The sequence below is a fragment of the Ranitomeya variabilis genome, chromosome 5 (genome assembly GCF_051348905.1).
Source record: "Ranitomeya variabilis isolate aRanVar5 chromosome 5, aRanVar5.hap1, whole genome shotgun sequence".
Classification (NCBI taxonomy): domain Eukaryota; kingdom Metazoa; phylum Chordata; class Amphibia; order Anura; family Dendrobatidae; genus Ranitomeya; species Ranitomeya variabilis.
The window spans coordinates 245,595,701-245,608,215 of NC_135236.1; the positions used below are offsets into that span (position 1 = coordinate 245,595,701).

At 45.9% G+C, this 12,515-nt stretch overlaps 18 non-coding genes across 18 annotated transcripts; all 18 read right to left on the minus strand.

The window, feature by feature from the left end:
* Positions 1 to 152: 152 nt before the first annotated feature.
* On the minus strand, positions 153 to 224 carry TRNAD-GUC (transfer RNA aspartic acid (anticodon GUC)). Its single transcript has one exon. It is a non-coding gene; the product is annotated as a tRNA-Asp (tRNA).
* A 711-nt stretch (positions 225 to 935) lies between these two features.
* TRNAI-AAU (transfer RNA isoleucine (anticodon AAU)) lies at positions 936 to 1,009 on the minus strand. The gene has a single exon. It is a non-coding gene; the product is annotated as a tRNA-Ile (tRNA).
* Positions 1,010 to 2,002: 993 nt separating this feature from the next.
* TRNAI-AAU (transfer RNA isoleucine (anticodon AAU)) lies at positions 2,003 to 2,076 on the minus strand. The gene has a single exon. It is a non-coding gene; the product is annotated as a tRNA-Ile (tRNA).
* A 992-nt stretch (positions 2,077 to 3,068) lies between these two features.
* On the minus strand, positions 3,069 to 3,142 carry TRNAI-AAU (transfer RNA isoleucine (anticodon AAU)). The gene has a single exon. It is a non-coding gene; the product is annotated as a tRNA-Ile (tRNA).
* A 210-nt stretch (positions 3,143 to 3,352) lies between these two features.
* TRNAD-GUC (transfer RNA aspartic acid (anticodon GUC)) lies at positions 3,353 to 3,424 on the minus strand. Its single transcript has one exon. It is a non-coding gene; the product is annotated as a tRNA-Asp (tRNA).
* Positions 3,425 to 4,135: 711 nt separating this feature from the next.
* On the minus strand, positions 4,136 to 4,209 carry TRNAI-AAU (transfer RNA isoleucine (anticodon AAU)). The gene has a single exon. It is a non-coding gene; the product is annotated as a tRNA-Ile (tRNA).
* A 210-nt stretch (positions 4,210 to 4,419) lies between these two features.
* Positions 4,420 to 4,491, minus strand: TRNAD-GUC (transfer RNA aspartic acid (anticodon GUC)). The gene has a single exon. It is a non-coding gene; the product is annotated as a tRNA-Asp (tRNA).
* Positions 4,492 to 5,202: 711 nt separating this feature from the next.
* On the minus strand, positions 5,203 to 5,276 carry TRNAI-AAU (transfer RNA isoleucine (anticodon AAU)). Its single transcript has one exon. It is a non-coding gene; the product is annotated as a tRNA-Ile (tRNA).
* Positions 5,277 to 5,486: 210 nt separating this feature from the next.
* TRNAD-GUC (transfer RNA aspartic acid (anticodon GUC)) lies at positions 5,487 to 5,558 on the minus strand. The gene has a single exon. It is a non-coding gene; the product is annotated as a tRNA-Asp (tRNA).
* A 711-nt stretch (positions 5,559 to 6,269) lies between these two features.
* Positions 6,270 to 6,343, minus strand: TRNAI-AAU (transfer RNA isoleucine (anticodon AAU)). The gene has a single exon. It is a non-coding gene; the product is annotated as a tRNA-Ile (tRNA).
* Positions 6,344 to 6,553: 210 nt separating this feature from the next.
* Positions 6,554 to 6,625, minus strand: TRNAD-GUC (transfer RNA aspartic acid (anticodon GUC)). The gene has a single exon. It is a non-coding gene; the product is annotated as a tRNA-Asp (tRNA).
* Positions 6,626 to 7,336: 711 nt separating this feature from the next.
* On the minus strand, positions 7,337 to 7,410 carry TRNAI-AAU (transfer RNA isoleucine (anticodon AAU)). Its single transcript has one exon. It is a non-coding gene; the product is annotated as a tRNA-Ile (tRNA).
* Positions 7,411 to 7,620: 210 nt separating this feature from the next.
* TRNAD-GUC (transfer RNA aspartic acid (anticodon GUC)) lies at positions 7,621 to 7,692 on the minus strand. The gene has a single exon. It is a non-coding gene; the product is annotated as a tRNA-Asp (tRNA).
* Positions 7,693 to 8,403: 711 nt separating this feature from the next.
* On the minus strand, positions 8,404 to 8,477 carry TRNAI-AAU (transfer RNA isoleucine (anticodon AAU)). The gene has a single exon. It is a non-coding gene; the product is annotated as a tRNA-Ile (tRNA).
* Positions 8,478 to 8,687: 210 nt separating this feature from the next.
* Positions 8,688 to 8,759, minus strand: TRNAD-GUC (transfer RNA aspartic acid (anticodon GUC)). Its single transcript has one exon. It is a non-coding gene; the product is annotated as a tRNA-Asp (tRNA).
* A 995-nt stretch (positions 8,760 to 9,754) lies between these two features.
* TRNAD-GUC (transfer RNA aspartic acid (anticodon GUC)) lies at positions 9,755 to 9,826 on the minus strand. The gene has a single exon. It is a non-coding gene; the product is annotated as a tRNA-Asp (tRNA).
* Positions 9,827 to 11,604: 1,778 nt separating this feature from the next.
* TRNAI-AAU (transfer RNA isoleucine (anticodon AAU)) lies at positions 11,605 to 11,678 on the minus strand. The gene has a single exon. It is a non-coding gene; the product is annotated as a tRNA-Ile (tRNA).
* A 209-nt stretch (positions 11,679 to 11,887) lies between these two features.
* Positions 11,888 to 11,959, minus strand: TRNAD-GUC (transfer RNA aspartic acid (anticodon GUC)). The gene has a single exon. It is a non-coding gene; the product is annotated as a tRNA-Asp (tRNA).
* Between the last annotated feature and the right edge of the window lie 556 nt (positions 11,960 to 12,515).

Here is a 12,515-nt window from a genome sequence, read left to right on the forward strand (position 1 = left end):
TCCGTTTTGGGGGGGGATGGATTTATCACACATGTAGTGACTTTTGGTGGCAGTAAAGTGACAATCAAACAATAAAATATCAAAAGCTCCTGAATATGAATTTTTTGCCATCTCGATCAGCTTCTCGTAGCAAATTCAAGAATATAAGAGGCCTCCCCGTCGGGGAATCGAACCCCGGTCTCCCGCGTGACAGGCGGGGATACTTACCACTATACTAACGAGGATTGGCTGTGTCGTCACCTCTGACATCACAGTCCGATAAAGTGCACACGTGGTATGTGACTGATCAGATGAACCACTGTTGGCCAGGCTCCTTTTTCGTTTGGGCACTTTCAGACAAGGGAGGCGAGACTGTGAAGAAAACTGCCATTTTTGGGAGAGAAAGAGCAGCCGCCCTAATGATGGCAAAGCTGTCTATAGTGTCTGGGAGCTTTTGTCAAACTCTTGCTCAGCTGACCTATAATGGCCTCATTCAGACAGCTGTATTTTCAGCACAGCATACTGACCCTAGCATGACCTAATATCAAGTCTAATAAGTTAAAGATTGCAGCAGCTACATTGATACATCACCAGAACCGCCGTCAGTGCATGGTTACGGAAACAGAACTTCCATCAGCATATGACTACATCAGCATACGAGTTCAACACAAGACCCATCATCAGTACATGAATACAGCACCAGAGCCACCATCAGCACATAAACACAGCACCAAGTTTAACACAGAGATCAATTGCAATGACTATACTATATGCTTGCTACAGGCTTTAAATAACACCACACCATAGGAACAGCTACTTCTCCAAATCAGTTAGGCATGCAATTCTACACAGAAAACACTATGAACAAAATGCGGAGTAAAAAGAAACAAGCTTCAGCATCTGCATCGACCCACCTGGGATGAAACGAGTGCACGGGACCTCTAAAAAGCTGTACTTGGCCCGTACGGGGATCGAACCCGCGACCTTGGCGTTATTAGCACCACGCTCTAACCAACTGAGCTAACCGGCCATGGGCGTGGCGTTTATCCCCTACGGAAAGAACTGGTAATAGGTATGAGCGCAATCATTCCGTTTTGGGGGGGGATGGATTTATCACACATGTAGTGACTTTTGGTGGCAGTAAAGTGACAATCAAACAATAAAATATCAAAAGCTCCTGAATATGAATTTTTTGCCATCTCGATCAGCTTCTCGTAGCAAATTCAAGAATATAAGAGGCCTCCCCGTCGGGGAATCGAACCCCGGTCTCCCACGTGACAGGCGGGGATACTTACCACTATACTAACGAGGATTGGCTGTGTCGTCACCTCTGACATCACAGTCCGATAAAGTGCACACGTGGTATGTGACTGATCAGATGAACCACTGTTGGCCAGGCTCCTTTTTCGTTTGGGCACTTTCAGACAAGGGAGGTGAGACTGTGAAGAAAACTGCCATTTTTGGGAGAGAAAGAGCAGCCGCCCTAATGATGGCAAAGCTGTCTATAGTGTCTGGGAGCTTTTGTCAAACTCTTGCTCAGCTGACCTATAATGGCCTCATTCAGACAGCTGTATTTTCAGCACAGCATACTGACCCTAGCATGACCTAATATCAAGTCTAATAAGTTAAAGATTGCAGCAGCTACATTGATACATCACCAGAACCGCCGTCAGTGCATGGTTACGGAAACAGAACTTCCATCAGCATATGACTACATCAGCATACGAGTTCAACACAAGACCCATCATCAGTACATGAATACAGCACCAGAGCCACCATCAGCACATAAACACAGCACCAAGTTTAACACAGAGATCAATTGCAATGACTATACTATATGCTTGCTACAGGCTTTAAATAACACCACACCATAGGAACAGCTACTTCTCCAAATCAGTTAGGCATGCAATTCTACACAGAAAACACTATGAACAAAATGCGGAGTAAAAAGAAACAAGCTCCAGCATCTGCATCGACCCACCTGGGATGAAACGAGTGCACGGGACCTCTAAAAAGCTGTACTTGGCCCGTACGGGGATCGAACCCGCGACCTTGGCGTTATTAGCACCACGCTCTAACCAACTGAGCTAACCGGCCATGGGTGTGGCGTTTATCCCCTACGGAAAGAACCGGTAATAGGTATGAGCGCAATCATTCCGTTTTGGGGGGGATGGATTTATCACACATGTAGTGACTTTTGGTGGCAGTAAAGTGACAATCAAACAATAAAATATCAAAAGCTCCTGAATATGAATTTTTTGCCATCTCGATCAGCTTCTCGTAGCAAATTCAAGAATATAAGAGGCCTCCCCGTAGGGGAATCGAACCCCGGTCTCCCGCGTGACAGGCGGGGATACTTACCACTATACTAACGAGGATTGGCTGTGTCGTCACCTCTGACATCACAGTCCGATAAAGTGCACACGTGGTATGTGACTGATCAGATGAACCACTGTTGGCCAGGCTCCTTTTTCGTTTGGGCACTTTCAGACAAGGGAGGTGAGACTGTGAAGAAAACTGCCATTTTTGGGAGAGAAAGAGCAGCCGCCCTAATGATGGCAAAGCTGTCTATAGTGTCTGGGAGCTTTTGTCAAACTCTTGCTCAGCTGACCTATAATGGCCTCATTCAGACAGCTGTATTTTCAGCACAGCATACTGACCCTAGCATGACCTAATATCAAGTCTAATAAGTTAAAGATTGCAGCAGCTACATTGATACATCACCAGAACCGCCGTCAGTGCATGGTTACGGAAACAGAACTTCCATCAGCATATGACTACATCAGCATACGAGTTCAACACAAGACCCATCATCAGTACATGAATACAGCACCAGAGCCACCATCAGCACATAAACACAGCACCAAGTTTAACACAGAGATCAATTGCAATGACTATACTATATGCTTGCTACAGGCTTTAAATAACACCACACCATAGGAACAGCTACTTCTCCAAATCAGTTAGGCATGCAATTCTACACAGAAAACACTATGAACAAAATGCAGAGTAAAAAGAAACAAGCTTCAGCATCTGCATCGACCCACCTGGGATGAAACGAGTGCACGGGACCTCTAAAAAGCTGTACTTGGCCCGTACGGGGATCGAACCCGCGACCTTGGCGTTATTAGCACCACGCTCTAACCAACTGAGCTAACCGGCCATGGGCGTGGCGTTTATCCCCTACGGAAAGAACCGGTAATAGGTATGAGCGCAATCATTCCGTTTTGGGGGGGGATGGATTTATCACACATGTAGTGACTTTTGGTGGCAGTAAAGTGACAATCAAACAATAAAATATCAAAAGCTCCTGAATATGAATTTTTTGCCATCTCGATCAGCTTTTCGTAGCAAATTCAAGAATATAAGAGGCCTCCCCGTCGGGGAATCGAACCCCGGTCTCCCGCGTGACAGGCGGGGATACTTACCACTATACTAACGAGGATTGGCTGTGTCGTCACCTCTGACATCACAGTCCGATAAAGTGCACACGTGGTATGTGACTGATCAGATGAACCACTGTTGGCCAGGCTCCTTTTTCGTTTGGGCACTTTCAGACAAGGGAGGTGAGACTGTGAAGAAAACTGCCATTTTTGGGAGAGAAAGAGCAGCCGCCCTAATGATGGCAAAGCTGTCTATAGTGTCTGGGAGCTTTTGTCAAACTCTTGCTCAGCTGACCTATAATGGCCTCATTCAGACAGCTGTATTTTCAGCACAGCATACTGACCCTAGCATGACCTAATATCAAGTCTAATAAGTTAAAGATTGCAGCAGCTACATTGATACATCACCAGAACCGCCGTCAGTGCATGGTTACGGAAACAGAACTTCCATCAGCATATGACTACATCAGCATACGAGTTCAACACAAGACCCATCATCAGTACATGAATACAGCACCAGAGCCACCATCAGCACATAAACACAGCACCAAGTTTAACACAGAGATCAATTGCAATGACTATACTATATGCTTGCTACAGGCTTTAAATAACACCACACCATAGGAACAGCTACTTCTCCAAATCAGTTAGGCATGCAATTCTACACAGAAAACACTATGAACAAAATGCGGAGTAAAAAGAAACAAGCTTCAGCATCTGCATCGACCCACCTGGGATGAAACGAGTGCACGGGACCTCTAAAAAGCTGTACTTGGCCCGTACGGGGATCGAACCCGCGACCTTGGCGTTATTAGCACCACGCTCTAACCAACTGAGCTAACCGGCCATGGGCGTGGCGTTTATCCCCTACGGAAAGAACTGGTAATAGGTATGAGCGCAATCATTCCGTTTTGGGGGGGGATGGATTTATCACACATGTAGTGACTTTTGGTGGCAGTAAAGTGACAATCAAACAATAAAATATCAAAAGCTCCTGAATATGAATTTTTTGCCATCTCGATCAGCTTCTCGTAGCAAATTCAAGAATATAAGAGGCCTCCCCGTCGGGGAATCGAACCCCGGTCTCCCGCGTGACAGGCGGGGATACTTACCACTATACTAACGAGGATTGGCTGTGTCGTCACCTCTGACATCACAGTCCGATAAAGTGCACACGTGGTATGTGACTGATCAGATGAACCACTGTTGGCCAGGCTCCTTTTTCGTTTGGGCACTTTCAGACAAGGGAGGCGAGACTGTGAAGAAAACTGCCATTTTTGGGAGAGAAAGAGCAGCCGCCCTAATGATGGCAAAGCTGTCTATAGTGTCTGGGAGCTTTTGTCAAACTCTTGCTCAGCTGACCTATAATGGCCTCATTCAGACAGCTGTATTTTCAGCACAGCATACTGACCCTAGCATGACCTAATATCAAGTCTAATAAGTTAAAGATTGCAGCAGCTACATTGATACATCACCAGAACCGCCGTCAGTGCATGGTTACGGAAACAGAACTTCCATCAGCATATGACTACATCAGCATACGAGTTCAACACAAGACCCATCATCAGTACATGAATACAGCACCAGAGCCACCATCAGCACATAAACACAGCACCAAGTTTAACACAGAGATCAATTGCAATGACTATACTATATGCTTGCTACAGGCTTTAAATAACACCACACCATAGGAACAGCTACTTCTCCAAATCAGTTAGGCATGCAATTCTACACAGAAAACACTATGAACAAAATGCGGAGTAAAAAGAAACAAGCTTCAGCATCTGCATCGACCCACCTGGGATGAAACGAGTGCACGGGACCTCTAAAAAGCTGTACTTGGCCCGTACGGGGATCGAACCCGCGACCTTGGCGTTATTAGCACCACGCTCTAACCAACTGAGCTAACCGGCCATGGGCGTGGCGTTTATCCCCTACGGAAAGAACCGGTAATAGGTATGAGCGCAATCATTCCGTTTTGGGGGGGGATGGATTTATCACACATGTAGTGACTTTTGGTGGCAGTAAAGTGACAATCAAACAATAAAATATCAAAAGCTCCTGAATATGAATTTTTTGCCATCTCGATCAGCTTCTCGTAGCAAATTCAAGAATATAAGAGGCCTCCCCGTCGGGGAATCGAACCCCGGTCTCCCGCGTGACAGGCGGGGATACTTACCACTATACTAACGAGGATTGGCTGTGTCGTCACCTCTGACATCACAGTCCGATAAAGTGCACACGTGGTATGTGACTGATCAGATGAACCACTGTTGGCCAGGCTCCTTTTTCGTTTGGGCACTTTCAGACAAGGGAGGTGAGACTGTGAAGAAAACTGCCATTTTTGGGAGAGAAAGAGCAGCCGCCCTAATGATGGCAAAGCTGTCTATAGTGTCTGGGAGCTTTTGTCAAACTCTTGCTCAGCTGACCTATAATGGCCTCATTCAGACAGCTGTATTTTCAGCACAGCATACTGACCCTAGCATGACCTAATATCAAGTCTAATAAGTTAAAGATTGCAGCAGCTACATTGATACATCACCAGAACCGCCGTCAGTGCATGGTTACGGAAACAGAACTTCCATCAGCATATGACTACATCAGCATACGAGTTCAACACAAGACCCATCATCAGTACATGAATACAGCACCAGAGCCACCATCAGCACATAAACACAGCACCAAGTTTAACACAGAGATCAATTGCAATGACTATACTATATGCTTGCTACAGGCTTTAAATAACACCACACCATAGGAACAGCTACTTCTCCAAATCAGTTAGGCATGCAATTCTACACAGAAAACACTATGAACAAAATGCGGAGTAAAAAGAAACAAGCTTCAGCATCTGCATCGACCCACCTGGGATGAAACGAGTGCACGGGACCTCTAAAAAGCTGTACTTGGCCCGTACGGGGATCGAACCCGCGACCTTGGCGTTATTAGCACCACGCTCTAACCAACTGAGCTAACCGGCCATGGGCGTGGCGTTTATCCCCTACGGAAAGAACTGGTAATAGGTATGAGCGCAATCATTCCGTTTTGGGGGGGGATGGATTTATCACACATGTAGTGACTTTTGGTGGCAGTAAAGTGACAATCAAACAATAAAATATCAAAAGCTCCTGAATATGAATTTTTTGCCATCTCGATCAGCTTCTTGTAGCAAATTCAAGAATATAAGAGGCCTCCCCGTCGGGGAATCGAACCCCGGTCTCCCGCGTGACAGGCGGGGATACTTACCACTATACTAACGAGGATTGGCTGTGTCGTCACCTCTGACATCACAGTCCGATAAAGTGCACACGTGGTATGTGACTGATCAGATGAACCACTGTTGGCCAGGCTCCTTTTTCGTTTGGGCACTTTCAGACAAGGGAGGTGAGACTGTGAAGAAAACTGCCATTTTTGGGAGAGAAAGAGCAGCCGCCCTAATGATGGCAAAGCTGTCTATAGTGTCTGGGAGCTTTTGTCAAACTCTTGCTCAGCTGACCTATAATGGCCTCATTCAGACAGCTGTATTTTCAGCACAGCATACTGACCCTAGCATGACCTAATATCAAGTCTAATAAGTTAAAGATTGCAGCAGCTACATTGATACATCACCAGAACCGCCGTCAGTGCATGGTTACGGAAACAGAACTTCCATCAGCATATGACTACATCAGCATACGAGTTCAACACAAGACCCATCATCAGTACATGAATACAGCACCAGAGCCACCATCAGCACATAAACACAGCACCAAGTTTAACACAGAGATCAATTGCAATGACTATACTATATGCTTGCTACAGGCTTTAAATAACACCACACCATAGGAACAGCTACTTCTCCAAATCAGTTAGGCATGCAATTCTACACAGAAAACACTATGAACAAAATGCGGAGTAAAAAGAAACAAGCTTCAGCATCTGCATCGACCCACCTGGGATGAAACGAGTGCACGGGACCTCTAAAAAGCTGTACTTGGCCCGTACGGGGATCGAACCCGCGACCTTGGCGTTATTAGCACCACGCTCTAACCAACTGAGCTAACCGGCCATGGGCGTGGCGTTTATCCCCTACGGAAAGAACTGGTAATAGGTATGAGCGCAATCATTCCGTTTTGGGGGGGGATGGATTTATCACACATGTAGTGACTTTTGGTGGCAGTAAAGTGACAATCAAACAATAAAATATCAAAAGCTCCTGAATATGAATTTTTTGCCATCTCGATCAGCTTCTCGTAGCAAATTCAAGAATATAAGAGGCCTCCCCGTCGGGGAATCGAACCCCGGTCTCCCGCGTGACAGGCGGGGATACTTACCACTATACTAACGAGGATTGGCTGTGTCGTCACCTCTGACATCACAGTCCGATAAAGTGCACACGTGGTATGTGACTGATCAGATGAACCACTGTTGGCCAGGCTCCTTTTTCGTTTGGGCACTTTCAGACAAGGGAGGTGAGACTGTGAAGAAAACTGCCATTTTTGGGAGAGAAAGAGCAGCCGCCCTAATGATGGCAAAGCTGTCTATAGTGTCTGGGAGCTTTTGTCAAACTCTTGCTCAGCTGACCTATAATGGCCTCATTCAGACAGCTGTATTTTCAGCACAGCATACTGACCCTAGCATGACCTAATATCAAGTCTAATAAGTTAAAGATTGCAGCAGCTACATTGATACATCACCAGAACCGCCGTCAGTGCATGGTTACGGAAACAGAACTTCCATCAGCATATGACTACATCAGCATACGAGTTCAACACAAGACCCATCATCAGTACATGAATACAGCACCAGAGCCACCATCAGCACATAAACACAGCACCAAGTTTAACACAGAGATCAATTGCAATGACTATACTATATGCTTGCTACAGGCTTTAAATAACACCACACCATAGGAACAGCTACTTCTCCAAATCAGTTAGGCATGCAATTCTACACAGAAAACACTATGAACAAAATGCGGAGTAAAAAGAAACAAGCTTCAGCATCTGCATCGACCCACCTGGGATGAAACGAGTGCACGGGACCTCTAAAAAGCTGTACTTGGCCCGTACGGGGATCGAACCCGCGACCTTGGCGTTATTAGCACCACGCTCTAACCAACTGAGCTAACCGGCCATGGGCGTGGCGTTTATCCCCTACGGAAAGAACCGGTAATAGGTATGAGCGCAATCATTCCGTTTTGGGGGGGGATGGATTTATCACACATGTAGTGACTTTTGGTGGCAGTAAAGTGACAATCAAACAATAAAATATCAAAAGCTCCTGAATATGAATTTTTTGCCATCTCGATCAGCTTCTCGTAGCAAATTCAAGAATATAAGAGGCCTCCCCGTCGGGGAATCGAACCCCGGTCTCCCGCGTGACAGGCGGGGATACTTACCACTATACTAACGAGGATTGGCTGTGTCGTCACCTCTGACATCACAGTCCGATAAAGTGCACACGTGGTATGTGACTGATCAGATGAACCACTGTTGGCCAGGCTCCTTTTTCGTTTGGGCACTTTCAGACAAGGGAGGTGAGACTGTGAAGAAAACTGCCATTTTTGGGAGAGAAAGAGCAGCCGCCCTAATGATGGCAAAGCTGTCTATAGTGTCTGGGAGCTTTTGTCAAACTCTTGCTCAGCTGACCTATAATGGCCTCATTCAGACAGCTGTATTTTCAGCACAGCATACTGACCCTAGCATGACCTAATATCAAGTCTAATAAGTTAAAGATTGCAGCAGCTACATTGATACATCACCAGAACCGCCGTCAGTGCATGGTTACGGAAACAGAACTTCCATCAGCATATGACTACATCAGCATACGAGTTCAACACAAGACCCATCATCAGTACATGAATACAGCACCAGAGCCACCATCAGCACATAAACACAGCACCAAGTTTAACACAGAGATCAATTGCAATGACTATACTATATGCTTGCTACAGGCTTTAAATAACACCACACCATAGGAACAGCTACTTCTCCAAATCAGTTAGGCATGCAATTCTACACAGAAAACACTATGAACAAAATGCGGAGTAAAAAGAAACAAGCTTCAGCATCTGCATCGACCCACCTGGGATGAAACGAGTGCACGGGACCTCTAAAAAGCTGTACTTGGCCCGTACAGGGATCGAACCCGCGACCTTGGCGTTATTAGCACCACGCTCTAACCAACTGAGCTAACCGGCCATGGGCGTGGCGTTTATCCCCTACGGAAAGAACCGGTAATAGGTATGAGCGCAATCATTCCGTTTTGGGGGGGGATGGATTTATCACACATGTAGTGACTTTTGGTGGCAGTAAAGTGACAATCAAACAATAAAATATCAAAAGCTCCTGAATATGAATTTTTTGCCATCTCGATCAGCTTCTCGTAGCAAATTCAAGAATATAAGAGGCCTCCCCGTCGGGGAATCGAACCCCGGTCTCCCGCGTGACAGGCGGGGATACTTACCACTATACTAACGAGGATTGGCTGTGTCGTCACCTCTGACATCACAGTCCGATAAAGTGCACACGTGGTATGTGACTGATCAGATGAACCACTGTTGGCCAGGCTCCTTTTTCGTTTGGGCACTTTCAGACAAGGGAGGTGAGACTGTGAAGAAAACTGCCATTTTTGGGAGAGAAAGAGCAGCCGCCCTAATGATGGCAAAGCTGTCTATAGTGTCTGGGAGCTTTTGTCAAACTCTTGCTCAGCTGACCTATAATGGCCTCATTCAGACAGCTGTATTTTCAGCACAGCATACTGACCCTAGCATGACCTAATATCAAGTCTAATAAGTTAAAGATTGCAGCAGCTACATTGATACATCACCAGAACCGCCGTCAGTGCATGGTTACGGAAACAGAACTTCCATCAGCATATGACTACATCAGCATACGAGTTCAACACAAGACCCATCATCAGTACATGAATACAGCACCAGAGCCACCATCAGCACATAAACACAGCACCAAGTTTAACACAGAGATCAATTGCAATGACTATACTATATGCTTGCTACAGGCTTTAAATAACACCACACCATAGGAACAGCTACTTCTCCAAATCAGTTAGGCATGCAATTCTACACAGAAAACACTATGAACAAAATGCGGAGTAAAAAGAAACAAGCTTCAGCATCTGCATCGACCCACCTGGGATGAAACGAGTGCACGGGACCTCTAAAAAGCTGTACTTGGCCCATACGGGGATCGAACCCGCGACCTTGGCGTTATTAGCACCACGCTCTAACCAACTGAGCTAACCGGCCATGGGCGTGGCGTTTATCCCCTACGGAAAGAACTGGTAATAGGTATGAGCGCAATCATTCCGTTTTGGGGGGGGATGGATTTATCACACATGTAGTGACTTTTGGTGGCAGTAAAGTGACAATCAAACAATAAAATATCAAAAGCTCCTGAATATGAATTTTTTGCCATCTCGATCAGCTTCTCGTAGCAAATTCAAGAATATAAGAGGCCTCCCCGTCGGGGAATCGCACCCCGGTCTCCCGCGTGACAGGCGGGGATACTTACCACTATACTAACGAGGATTGGCTGTGTCGTCACCTCTGACATCACAGTCCGATAAAGTGCACACGTGGTATGTGACTGATCAGATGAACCACTGTTGGCCAGGCTCCTTTTTCGTTTGGGCACTTTCAGACAAGGGAGGTGAGACTGTGAAGAAAACTGCCATTTTTGGGAGAGAAAGAGCAGCCGCCCTAATGATGGCAAAGCTGTCTATAGTGTCTGGGAGCTTTTGTCAAACTCTTGCTCAGCTGACCTATAATGGCCTCATTCAGACAGCTGTATTTTCAGCACAGCATACTGACCCTAGCATGACCTAATATCAAGTCTAATAAGTTAAAGATTGCAGCAGCTACATTGATACATCACCAGAACCGCCGTCAGTGCATGGTTACGGAAACAGAACTTCCATCAGCATATGACTACATCAGCATACGAGTTCAACACAAGACCCATCATCAGTACATGAATACAGCACCAGAGCCACCATCAGCACATAAACACAGCACCAAGTTTAACACAGAGATCAATTGCAATGACTATACTATATGCTTGCTACAGGCTTTAAATAACACCACACCATAGGAACAGCTACTTCTCCAAATCAGTTAGGCATGCAATTCTACACAGAAAACACTATGAACAAAATGCGGAGTAAAAAGAAACAAGCTTCAGCATCTGCATCGACCCACCTGGGATGAAACGAGTGCACGGGACCTCTAAAAAGCTGTACTTGGCCCGTACGGGGATCGAACCCGCGACCTTGGCGTTATTAGCACCACGCTCTAACCAACTGAGCTAACCGGCCATGGGCGTGGCGTTTATCCCCTACGGAAAAAACTGGTAATAGGTATGAGCGCAATCATTCCGTTTTGGGGGGGATGGATTTATCACACATGTAGTGACTTTTGGTGGCAGTAAAGTGACAATCAAACAATAAAATATCAAAAGCTCCTGAATATGAATTTTTTGCCATCTCGATCAGCTTCTCGTAGCAAATTCAAGAATATAAGAGGCCTCCCCGTCGGGGAATCGAACCCCGGTCTCCCGCGTGACAGGCGGGGATACTTACCACTATACTAACGAGGATTGGCTGTGTCGTCACCTCTGACATCACAGTCCGATAAAGTGCACACGTGGTATGTGACTGATCAGATGAACCACTGTTGGCCAGGCTCCTTTTTCGTTTGGGCACTTTCAGACAAGGGAGGTGAGACTGTGAAGAAAACTGCCATTTTTGGGAGAGAAAGAGCAGCCGCCCTAATGATGGCAAAGCTGTCTATAGTGTCTGGGAGCTTTTGTCAAACTCTTGCTCAGCTGACCTATAATGGCCTCATTCAGACAGCTGTATTTTCAGCACAGCATACTGACCCTAGCATGACCTAATATCAAGTCTAATAAGTTAAAGATTGCAGCAGCTACATTGATACATCACCAGAACCGCCGTCAGTGCATGGTTACGGAAACAGAACTTCCATCAGCATATGACTACATCAGCATACGAGTTCAACACAAGACCCATCATCAGTACATGAATACAGCACCAGAGCCACCATCAGCACATAAACACAGCACCAAGTTTAACACAGAGATCAATTGCAATGACTATACTATATGCTTGCTACAGGCTTTAAATAACACCACA